Source organism: Lissotriton vulgaris, chromosome 8 (genome assembly GCF_964263255.1).
Source record: "Lissotriton vulgaris chromosome 8, aLisVul1.2, whole genome shotgun sequence".
NCBI lineage: Eukaryota > Metazoa > Chordata > Amphibia > Caudata > Salamandridae > Lissotriton > Lissotriton vulgaris.
The window spans coordinates 675,719,118-675,732,469 of NC_141696.1; the positions used below are offsets into that span (position 1 = coordinate 675,719,118).

The 13,352-nt window shown below is 45.2% G+C and overlaps 1 pseudogene; it reads left to right on the top strand.

Moving 5' to 3' along the window:
- Positions 1–10,719: 10,719 nt before the first annotated feature.
- On the top strand, positions 10,720–12,203 carry LOC147697875 (uncharacterized; annotated as a pseudogene).
- Positions 12,204–13,352: the final 1,149 nt, after the last annotated feature.

Below are 13,352 nucleotides of genomic sequence, written 5' to 3' on the forward strand. Positions count from 1 at the left end.
AAACGCCCGCTCAAACAAAGAAATAAACTAAGACCAAATCCAACAGTCGACCCTCTCAAACTATATCCGTTGTTCGTAACTGCTGTCTACAAAAAAGTCCCAAGTGCCCCACAATCACTACCAACGGCAACAACCCCCTGTCAAAACCCACCTATGGAAGACTCAACCTCGAGTGCCCGCCAACAGACTTCTGGTTGTAGCTATGATCGTATTATTAAATCTGTAGAAGCAGTGGCACCGGAGTCTCAGCCCATCACCGAGCAATTAAGGGTCAAACCCAGTGATTTAACTCAGTCAATGATTACAGTCACGACAACACAATCCCAACCAGCTCTCCCTTCATGTCTACCCGGATTGGGAAAACTAAACACTGGATCCAACCTTTCAAAGGTAATCTACAATAAAAAAGCAACCTCACCCCCAAACATACAGATACTGAGCAGAGGCCCACAAAATCTTCCCCAACTCCAACTGGGAACAGATGTAGGTTCTTTATCTGACAAAATACCTCAGCTCAACCCAAGCCCAAGCAGTAAGGGAGCTAAATGCGACCCACAGGGCGCTAAAATACTCTTTGCCCCTGAATACAAATCAAAAGGTCGGCACGACACCCTCAATAGGTCAAACATAATACAACTAGTGAATGGTGTTCCAGGTTTTGAGGCCCTCAGATTGAACGATATTGAGTCCATTGAATTCCTTCCACCAAGAGGCACACAACCCTCGGAGGTAACTCTGGTGTCATTCAGATCCGCCACTTGGACACCAGCATTTCTTGAACACAAGGTTACCTTTCGGGAATGGGGCATTAAAATGTATCCCTACTCCATTCCAGGTTACCCCACAGTGCTATTAAACCATCCAGCTATCTGGCTAAAAGCTGAATCCCCTGGAACTGGAGCCAAACCCAGGCCATACTCAATCTTAAAAAACGCCTTAGGAATAACAGAAGCAAACACAATTCCTTTGAGTGCACACCTTAATCCGGATAAAACCCAAGATTTTTGATGGCTTCCGGCTGTCCTGTCCTGTAAGAAAATAGATTGACCACAATAAGCACCACCGCAAAACCCAAACTGTAAGGTCCCCGTCCAACTAATACCTCAAGCACCTCTACTTGCAATCCCCCAAACCCTGAGCGAGATCCCTCTTTCACACTGTGTTCATGGAACATTAGTGGTCTCCAACATAAAATTACTAACTAGGAGACACACTTTCATATTTGGGCACACTGCAATAGCCCTTCAAGAAACATGGGCTATTCAAAACAGTCCTGTGACCGGTTTTATTGAATTTTGGAGACCGGCAATTAGAAACTGTCCCTATGGCCACCCTAAAGGTGGCCTGTCGATCTATGTTTCAAACAACCTAAAAGGTCCAATCGTGCCTCTAAATTTCGACGAAGACTGGCTACTTGGTGATAAAATCAACTCTTGGAGTAAACAACGTCCACTCCTACTTATTAACATCTATATCAACCCGAGTACGCGCACAAAAAAGGTCCATCTAAACCGCTTGATGAAAATTGTGTGCGACCTGGCTGCGGATCAACCCTATTCTGACTGTATAGTCACAGGGGATTTTAATACCAACCTTTTCCAGGGTAAGACTGAGGATTACGAAGGGCTTATCCCATTTGCACTCACGGAGGCAGAGGCACAGTCCAAACCACCAAACCAAGCCTAGTGCGGTGTGGGAGAACTTTGTGTGCTGAACTTCACAGTGCCGGATTCCTGGTAATGAACAGTAGATCCACGAAGGACACTCCACCAAAATGGTCCTGGACAAACGGCCGCAAACAATCCTATCTAGACTACACCATCTGCAATTGGGCCCTGCTTGAACACCTGGGTAACTTTAGTATTCACCCCCGAACAGAAAGTGACCATCGTCCCCAGTCTGTAATCCTCAATGTAAAGCCAGAATTCCATAAACCTGCCTCAACAACATGCACAGGAATGTACTGTGAAAACTTGAAGCATCTAAGATGGAGTGAAGATATAAGCCTTAATGTCATGAAGGCAAGTCTGGCTCTTATATCAGACGGCACTGACTCGGCGCTCTCTCCAGTTGCTGCATGGTCGACGCTCTGCTTACAACTCTTTTCCCAACTAAACAGTATTCCCATAAGGCTCTTCTAGTCACCAGTTCTCAGTTCCAAGTGAAACGAGGGCGCTCAAAAAATCCAGAAACAAAGCCTTGCGGTTTCTTACGAAATTCCCAGGAAACAACGAGCTCCTGAACGTGTATAAAATTGCTCAAAAAGTATTCATACAAAAAGATAAACAATCCCACCAAAGTCAATTCTGGTGCAAACTAATTTGGGAGAGCAAAAACCGCAACGCAAGAAAATTCAGTGCTTTAATCAACCGTTATAACTCTAGCCAATTCAGCTCCGGGTCAGCTAACATTCAAGAAGCCAGCTGGTCCGCTTTTCTTACAGACCATTTTAGGTCCCCAGAGGGAACAGTGCCCACAGAAACATGCGTCTCCTACTTGACGGAAATAAGCCCTAGCAGGATCTGGAGCAGGCCTACTGGTTTTTCAGACCCCTGTACCGACGATCTGCAGACCACTCAAGAAATGGTTACTAAAGTATTGTCAAAAGCAAGATCGGACGGAGCCCCGGGACCAAATGGCTTACCACAGAACTTATTCAAATCAAATATGGCACTTTGGTCGGGTCATCTAACTAACCTTTTCAATTTTGCCCTAAGAACTTCAATCATACCGGACTCTTGGCGCGGCGCAATAATCCACCCAATCTATAAATCAGGCTCCCACACATCACCAAGCAACTGTAGATTAATTGCTCTCTTAGATATTGAGGCTAAGCACTATGCAGGCATTCTCTTGAAGGAGCTGAGAGCATGGGCAGATCAGAACAATCTGATTCCAATGAATCAAACTGGCTTCATTGCTAAATCTGGGACTCTGACTAATCTATTGATACTGTCCTTAATTGTTGGCAAAGTTTGTTCTTCATCCAGGGCTGTCTTTTTGTTGTTTTGTTGATTTTAAAGATGCCTTCAACCGGGTTCCCAGGGCAGTCCTATGGGAAAAGTTAAAGAAGTGGGGGATCCCAGTAAAACTTTTGAAGGCAATTGTTCAGTTACACTCAGGCACATGGGTTCAAGTTAAGTTGGGGTCTGGCACACATCTCTCTCAGAAAATCATGACAACCAGAGGTGTCAAACAGGGATGTGTGCTGGCCCCTCTTCTTTTTAATCTGTTCATAGCAGACCTGCCGGCAGCCCTCGAAGAAATCAACAGTCACCCACCTAAGATTGGAGGCACGCCTATAAGCAACCTTCTCTACGCTGACGACTTAGGGCCAGATATAGGTAAATCCAATTTACTGATTCCTAAATACCTAATTTTACCGATTCGGTATTTATGAATCGGTAAATGATATGTAGATAAAAAATCTGTATTTTTTACCGAATCGTTAAAAATCGGAATCTGATTTTCGGAAAATACCGAATCGGCCTTTTGGCCCATAGGAGTGAATGGGAAATACTGATTCGGTAAATACCGAATCGGTAAATACCGATCCGGTAAAATCCGAAACGGAAAGCAAGCAAAAGTGAAACTAAATAAAACAGCCAACCAGGTGCTACCACCCTCCCCCTCCCTGCCAGGAAGTGGCTACCCAGGCAGCTGCAACTAATTAGAAGGTTCTGGAGAGGCAGTCAGAGCTGAGCAGAGTCAGAGAGCAGCAGGGAGAGTTTTTGAAACCTTTTCAACTCAAACATGGCAAGCAGCAGTGAAAGCCAGAAGGCAGAAAGAAAGAGGAAAATAAAGTTCAGCAGCACAGAGCTGCAGGTTCTTGTGGAGGAGGTTGTGAGGGTGCACAACAAACTTTTTGGCAGACACTCCCTCACTGTTCCAGAGTCTGCAAAAAGAAAAATCTGGCTCGAATTTGCAGAAAAAGTGAATGCAGTGGGAGTCACCCACAGGAATACACAGGTTCTGAAAAAAAGGTTCTATGACCTTAGGAGCCTGACCAAGAAAAAAAATGTCAGATATCCACAAGCAGGCAGGCCTAACTGGTGGAGGCAGGAACACAGCGCCCCCCTTGACTGACCTGGAGGAGTTGGTAGCCTCAACCATTGAGGCAGAGAGCGTCCGCGGACTGGGAGATGTGGACAGCTCAGCCAGAGCTGCTGCAAAAAAAGGTAAGAGGCATGCGCTGCATAATACCCCATATCAACCTGCCAATACACCCCATACCAATACCCTGTTATGTACAAGCAAACCCCACTCCAGTACTGCTATCACTATACAGGAACAATGCATGATGGGAAATGTAGTCAGCAAATGTAAGACCATGTGCAACAGCTTAGACGTCAGCAAGTCAGTGAACTGAATGCAGATAAAAGACAGTGAAATGTGTAAAGCATTTATTGTAGTGATTGTGACATAGTAGCACTCAGTTGATATATGCTTATTTATACCTAGGGGCCAAATCAGGCAGTGACCCAGTGAGACAGAAGGGACTGTACCAGCGAGGGAGGAGAGTGAGTATGCAGGTCCAAGCCAAGTGCAAGCCTCGCAGGAGGAAGGAGACACAACTGCCATCTCCCATGAAGATGAGACTGTACAGACCCCAGAGTTTCTGCACTCCCCACAGCTTTCACATTCCCCTCCCTTGGTATTTTCTCCTGAAACTTCACCATCACATCATCAGTCCACTCCTGCAAGCCCACCAGACAGGAGACGTGTTGTGGCCCGACTACCATTAAAGGGGGCAACAGAGGGTGAGGGTGAGGATCAAGTCACCGTAGAAGTCAGGTCAGCAGCACTGCAGTCCACAAGTGAGACAGTCACTGGTCGCAGAGGACACTGCAGACCCAGCAGTGCAGGTGGGCGTGGAGAGGGTACTGTGTTCCGTGGGCTGGAGGGGAGCATGGTGCGCATACAACGGATGCAGGGCTAATCCATCCAAGCCTGCCAACGAAAACTCCTAGCCCTGAATGTGCAAATAGGAGACATGGGTAAGGGCATGAGAGACATTGTGGACTCAAATAAAGAGATAGCTAAAACAAATTCGGACATTGCAGCAGGGATGCAGCAGATGAGCAACTCTATTAACCAGCTATGCTCAAAACTTGAAAGTCAGTCTCACACAAGGCGCAGGGATGCCCGTGTCCACAATACGGCCATCAATCGATTGGCCACTGCCACATCCCTGCTATGCAGGAGGGGCATAAATATGCAGGAGGCCTTGACACAAAATATAGCAGAGGTCACCAGGGGCATGGCGAGAATTACAAGTGCACTAGAGGCACTGTTGATTTCACAAACTGCACAGAATCCTGCCCTGGATGTGTGTGGAAAAAGATTATTTTTCATAGTTTATGTCCCATCATACACCCTCTCAGTCACATCCCCAAGCCCATCAAGTCGGAAAACAAGCAAACGAGAACACGAGCAAAACCGATCACGCGCACACAAAGTTGCACACACACTCTCCTTCCTCTTAAATTCAAAGGTACATTCTTATGGTTAGGGCGATACCGAGAAACAGCTTCCTCACTCAAACTGTACATTCCTATGGTTAAGCCGATACCGAGAACAAGACCCCCCCATTTGTAACCATTTCCCTATAATCGGGCCGATTCCGAGAAATAGGCCCCGTTTTGCTAAAACCACGGCAACCAATTCCGAGAAGAAGAGCCCCCGAATGCTAAAACACACGACACCAGACATCCTGTCAACGACCAGTTCTCCTTTCTCTCTTTCTCTCTTTCTCTCTCTTATCTAAGGAACCAGCCTAGGGTTATTTCTCAATGCTCTGCTTCTGCCGTGTCTTCCTCATGATTAAAGACACAGTCACGTTTCTTCCTGTCATGACTTCTGTATGATTTTGACAAAGTAACACTGCTATGATTTCTGTAAAATTACGACACGGCTATCCGAGTTTTACTGATTTCTGTATTGTTACAACACAGCTATCCGAGTTTTGCTCAAGGGAAGCTCCTTCCTCTTTTCTGTGTATAAATACCATGTCTTCTTTGATGAAAGTAGAGACTCTTCCGATCCTTCTCAGGTGACGGAGCTCTCCCTTAACTCGAGTTACTGAATAAAGACCCTGAATTCGAACTACCACGGACTCTGCTCTTCATACTTGACGTTATTGATATTATAGAAATTCCGATTAAGGTAAAATACTAAAATATTTACCACAGCAAATTGGAGCCTGAACAGGGACTTCCCTTTCACCCCACACACCGGTGATGCGGACCCAAACCGGTCTCTTCAAGACATCAACGGACTTCAAAAGAGTGCATGCTGCAGGGTGTTCCTGCATGAACTCCTTCGTGTCCGAGAGAGACTGTACCGAGGTCTGAGCATCCATACGAGGCGGTGAGGACGACAGCGGAAGTCACGACCCAGAGCCCGAAACCTGTGAAAATTGCCGAGTCCGAGGTCTTCAGAATCCCGCCAATTCCCCCGATCAAGAGCGCAGCGCAACTAGTCCAGTGTCCAGATATTCAAGATCTTCAAGTTCTCTGCACCTCGGTGAGTACTGCTGGGGGTGTATCAAGACGGGTTCTGATTTTTCAGAGCACGGTCAAGACGGGTTCTAATTTTTCAGAGCACGGTCAAGACGGGTTCTAGGTTTCTAGAAAACTGTATGTTTGTATTCTGATACTCAGGCTATATCAATTTATTAAGTGTAAGTTTTTGTTGTTTATTGTCACAATGCCTTTGTTCTCAAAGTTGTGTAAACTAGGTACCCGGAGGGGGTTACTGGAACAAGATGTACCAGTCCCCCCAAAGGATACTCCTGGTTTTCTTATGTATACAAAGTATGGCATTGGTGCCGTTTTGTATTTGGATTTGTGGAAAGAGTACACTCAAGATTTAGAAATTGCGATTAGATGGCCAAAGAGTGGCACATGGGATTTACCGACTAGTGGTCGACTTACGCGAACTAAACAAGTGTGTGGTACCACAATACCCTGTGGTCTCTGACATCAGTACTCTGCTAACAGCTATAGATCCTGAAGCCACACATTTTACTGTAATCGACCTGAAGAACGCCTTCTTTAGTGTACCCATTCACCAAGACAGTCAGTACCTATTCGGATTCTCACTACAAGGTCGTAGCTTCTGTTTCACAAGAGCTCCTCAAGGGTACACAAAAAGTCCCAGTATCTACAGTCAGGCGCTTAAAAGACAGTTAGACGACATTGTTATGCCCTCAAATACAACATTGTTACAATATGTCGATGACCTACTGATCACCGCATGCTCTGAACCACAATGTTAACAAGCATCACGGATTGTCCTAATATTCCTTGCACAACATGGCCACAAGGTGTCACCCTCGAAATTACAATTGTGTTTACAGCAGGTGGCCTACCTAGGACACCTGCTGTCAAAGGAGGGTAGGGCACTCACACCTGAAATAATTCAACTCATTTTTAATATTCCTGTCCCTAAGACACAGAAAGAAGTCCTTGCCTTTATTGGCCTCACGTCCTACTGTAGACAGTGGATTCCCCAATTAGCACCTGATCATACTGTTGCTTATGACACCCTTAAACAAGCATTATGCTCTGCACCCGTCCTAGCTACACCCGATTATGCCAAACCTTTAGTCCTCTTTGTCACAGAACGGGAAGGTACAGCCTTGTCAGTACTCACACAAGCACAAGCCAACAAACAATGGGCCCGATTCACAGAATGAACTTACTACTTTTGGCATTCACAGAATGCACTTACTACTTTTGGTATTCACAGACTGAACTTACTCTTTTCGGTATTCACAGAAGTTAGGACTACTAACTTTAGGACTCCTAAATGCCTTCTGTGAATACCGAAAGTCTTAAAATTAGGATTTTTCTCAATTTAGTAGTAGTAAAGTTAGGACTCCTAACTTTAGGACTCCTAAATGCCTTCTGTGAATACCGAAAGTCCTAAAATTACGATTTTTCTCAATTTAGTAGGAGTAAAGTTAGGACTACTAACTTTAGGACGCCTAAATGCCTTCTGTGAATACCGAAAGTCTTAAAATTATGATTTTTCTCAATTTAGTAGTAGTAAAGTTAGGACTACTAACTTTAGGATGCCTAAATGCCTTTTGTGAATACCAAAAGTCTTAAAATTAGGATTTTTCTCAATTTAGTAGTAGTAAAGTTAGGAGTCCTAACTTTACTACTACTAAATTGAGAAAAATCCTAATTTTAAGACTTTCGGTATTCACAGAAGGCATCTAGGAGTCCTAAAGTTAGGAGTCCTAACTTTACTACTACTAAATTGAGAAAAATCCTAATTTTAAGACTTTCGGTATTCACAGAAGGCATTTAGGAGTCCTAAAGTTAGTAGTCCTAAGTTCTGTGAATACCGAAATGAGTAAGTTCATTCTGTGAATACCAAAAGTAGTAAGTGCATTCTGTGAATGCCAAAAGTAGTAAGTTCATTCTGTGAATCGGGCCCATTGTCCCTGTGCTTATTTTTCCAGCACCCTTGACCCTGTTGCACAAGGTTTGCCTGCCTGTTTGAAATCTGTTGCAGCTACAGCTCTAGCAATACGACAAAGTGATTCCATAGTACTAGGACACTCTCTTGAAGTACAAGTCCCACATGCAGTAGAACTACTCTTGAATAGGACACAAACAACACTTGACCATAGCCCGCCTCACAGGTTACGAAGTCACTCTGTTCCAGCCCCACATCATCATCAAAAGATGCAACATCATCAATCCAGCTACGTTACTGCCTACTATTCCAGTTGGCAATCAGATTCACGACTGCTTAGAGGTAGTCGAACTAGTCACAAAGCCCCGGTCTGATCTTACAGATGTCCCTCTAAGTACACCAGAACACACACTGTTTGTAGACGGTTCCTGTATGCGCCTCCAATCAGGCGAACTTTCAGCAGCTTATGCTGTCACTACAGAAAACACAGTCCTTCTAGCAGCTAGGATACCTGTACATTCAGCACAAGCAGCAGAGCTAATAGCTCTCACCCAAGCATGTGAGTGGTCTAAAGGAAAACGAGTCAACATCTACACCGATTCACAATACGCATTCGGGGTAGTCCACAATTTTGGAATTTTGTGGAGGGAGAGAGGTTTCCTAACCTCTCATGGAACAAAGATCCAACATGGAGATCTTACCCTCCAGCTACTAGAAGCAGTACACAGACCCACAGAAGTAGCTATACTAAAATGCAAAGCACATACCAAAGTCATAGACTCTACCACTAGAGGTAATGCTCTGGTGGACGCCACAGCTAAACATGCTGCTCAGATAGGAACACTAAGCACTGAAACCATTACTAGAACTATCTGTCCAGTTATCGACCCCACCAAAGATATAGTAGACATCCAAAACCAAGCCACAGAGACCGAAAAGAGAAAATGGGAGGAAGAGGGAGGTTCACACACAGATCAAGGTTGGGTAACAAAAGACAAGTCCAAATGGTTTCTCCCTGACATAATGGTTCCCGTAATGATAGAAACTGCTGATGGTCCTGCCCATCTAGGAGAAAAAGGAATGTTAGACAGTCTGAATTTGATATGGCACAACAAGCATCTGCGTGCAGCAGCCAAACAAAAGGTACGAACCTGTATTATTTGCTGTCAGTTCAATACCGGGAAAAGTGTATCAGTTGAACAAGGAGAGTTCCATCCTCCAGATTATCCCTTTGAAGTCCTCCAAATGGATTATATCCAAATGGAAAGATGTCAAGGATACAAGTATGTCCTCGTAGTGGTCTGTACCTTAACCCGATGGACTGAAGCTTACCCTGTCCCAGACTATGGTGCCCAAATGATAGCTAAACAATTGGTGAGAGAATTTTTTCCAAGATACGGGTTGCCCAGTGTCATCTACTCTGACAATGGAAAACCTTTCTCCTCTAAATTAATGGAAGCAGTTTCCCTACTGTTAGGTTACACCTGGAAATGTCACTGTGTCAGACATCCCAAGCAGCAGGCCTGGTGGAGCGACACAACCAGACATTAAAAACCAAGTTGGCAAAAATATGCGCTGACAAGCAAATCGACTGGGTTTCAGCTCTTCCAGTTGCCCTGTTCTACATGCGAATGGTGGCACATTCTCGGACGGGCCTGTCACCCTATGAGGTCACATATGGGAGACCTCCAAATATCTGGGGTGTCCCATCTCCTAAAAAGCTAACTGATATTGACGCAAATGTACTGACAGATTACTTGGCTTCTTTGATGTCTGCACTACTTTCTTGCCGTTCACAGGTGGCTGCAGCCTTTCCAGACAAGACCACAGACGAGCATTCTCTTCAGCCTGGCCAATGGGTGCTTGTCCGAAACTTTGACCGAACCAGCCCTCTGCAAAGAAGGTGGACGTCTCCCAAGCTGGTGCTGCTCACAACAAGGACCGCCGTCAAAGTCAAAGGACGAAAAGGGTGGCTCCATCTGAGCCACTGCAAGCCTTTCCACGGACCAACTCCTTCAGACGCTGTTGCTGATTCCGAGACCAGAGACACTAAACCATCAGACTTTAAAGACACTGAAACGACAGACTTTATTTCACCCCTTCCAGAACTTTTGCCCAAAGAAGAGTACAAATCGCAGCTGCGATCTTATCCAAAACAGACTTGAGACATTGTGCCTGACCTCGACCTACCAGTGGCTAATTAAGCCCAAGACGGACGCTTGGTGAAGCGGTTGCTGGGAAGTGTCCGGTCACTGGCGCATACTTTACTCAGACTAAGTAGCCGAAGTCATGAAGACAAAGACTCATTGCACAAAATTGTTACAGAACAAAGTCTCCATTTTCCTTTCTATCATGATTCTTATTTTCTGCATCATGGCTTATCTAGGTTGGTTCCTTCATCTAGCTTTTCCACTTTCTTCCCCTACGCTTTTGAACAACACTGCTATGCATTCACACGTAGATCTTCCCTCGCATCTCGAAAGTAGGAGAAAATAATTCTTCAATAACACATTAATCTCCACGCTCCATCAACACCAACTAGTTATCAACAAAACCAACTGTTGGGTCTGCGGCTTAATGCCACACTCCGTACACGAAGGTATGCCTTTTATCCCTCTCCCTTTCGGCTATGCTGGATCTACCTATGCTCTCTCTATGATATTCTCTGCCTATGTTAGAAACATCCCTGAAATCAAGACCAAGAACACTAGTACCTGGAACGAGATAAAAACAAAGACTGTGCGCGCTGTTCAAAATATGGTAGATTTCACCGCAACATGGGGACGAGCAGATAATAGTGAAAATACCAGTTATTCCCTCTTTAACGACACTACCTCCTTTAGAGAAACATTCTCAGTTCAGAAGAGACAGACAGAGCAGGGAGAATGGGCTGTGCCTCATAAGGGCCTGTTTTGTGTAAGAGGTAAGGGCAAGGGTCAGAAGATGGGAGACAGTGAGTGTAATAAGACATACACCCTACCTGATTTAAACTTCCCAACAATAACCACCGCCCCAACACTTATTTTATTTGTGGACCTCACGCACATACTTGGCTACCTCAAGGCTGGTCCGGGAAGTGCTACATTGCATTTCTCCTCCCCCCAACCTACACCGCCCCAGCAGATTACCATCTAAGTGATCCTCCGACTGTGATTATTAGACGGCGAAGGGGGCTCATGGATGCTGAAGACACAGTGGATCAGGAGGCTGGCGATTTCTTCAAAGGAATCATCCCATTCTGGGGGCCCATGATCAATAGCCGCCACATAAGACAACTGACTCGTGTAGTCCAGGGAGCCATAAACGAAACAGCTGGTGCATTAAGTAACATCACCGCTGAGATGGCTTCAGATAGACTCGTGATGTTACAGAACCGTATGGTCCTAGATATCATATTAGCGGACCGTGGTGGCATATGTGAACTGATTGGATCCAGCTGCTGTATCTACATTCCAGATAATGCACCCTCAGTATATTCTGCCATTTCCCGCCTTCATGTACTTTCAAAGAAACTAGATGCAGACACTGCTGCATGGTCCCTGAAGGGATGGCTCTGGGGCCTCCTGTCCTCATGGGGGTGGAAGATTCTTACGATAATAGGTCTTGCTCTAGCCATCCTCTTCACCTGTTGCCTCTGTATTCAGTGTGGCCCAGCTCTCTGTAGTTTCTGTACCACTGCCTGCATTCCCAAACCCCAGTCCAGAAAGAAAGAAAAGGAAAGAATCATGTTACAGGAACAAGTAGACGGCCTAATGAGTATAGAAGTAGACTAAAAATAAGAAGAATTTTAAAGGGTATATTATGGGACAAGGAAGGAATGTGGAAAAAGATTATTTTTCGTAGTTTATGTCCCATCATACACCCTCTCAGTCACATCCCCGAGCCCATCATGTCGGAAAACAAGCAAACGAGAACACGGGCAAAACCGATCACGCGCACACAAAGTTGCACACGCACTCTCCTTCCTCTTAAATTCAAAGGTACATTCTTATGGTTAGGGCGATTCCGAGAAACAGCTTCCTCACTCAAACTGTATATTCCTATGGTTAAGCCGATTCCGAGAACAAGACCCCCCCATTTGTAACCATTTCCCTATAATCGGGCCGATTCCGAGAAATAGGCCCCGTTTTGCTAAAACCACGGCAACCAATTCCGATAAGAAGAGCCCCCGATTGAAACACACGACACCAGACATCCTGTCAACGACCAGTTCTCCTTTCTCTCTCTCTCTCTCTTATCTAAGGAACCAGCCTAGGGTAATTTCTCAATGCTCTGCTACTGCCATGACTTCCTCATGATTAAAGACACAGTCACGCTTCTTCCTGTCATGACTTCTGTATGATTTTGACACAGTAACACTGCTATAATTTCTGTAAAATTACTACACGGCTATGCGAGTTTTACTGACTTCTGTATTGTTACAACAAGCTATCCGAGTTTTGCTCAAGGGAAGCTCTTTCCTCTTTTCTGTGTATAAATACCATGTCTTCTTTGATTAAAGTAGAGATTCTTCCGATCCTCCTCAGGTGACGGAGCTCTCCCTTAACTCGAGTTACTGAATAAAGACCCTGAATTCCAACCACCACCAAGGTAAGTTACTAAAATATTTACCACATGTGGCAGAGGCTGAGCCTGAGCAGCATGGCAAGCACTGTTGGTGAGCCACGGAGGAGTAGCAGGCGCCAAGCTGAGGCTGCAGGGCACACTGAACCAAGCGACCAACACCCTAGTGGCTCTGGGAAGTGCGGCCGCAAGTAACATTACCGGTCATGGGTGAAGTAACCCGGGACAAACAGTACCCACGTGTAAGATGTTTATTTTGTTGCACTGTAGTACTTGAACGTTGATGCAACATTAAAATACGTTGTTCCCATACACAACCTGTCTGTGTCTCATTACTCACTCAGAAATAGTTGCGTGTA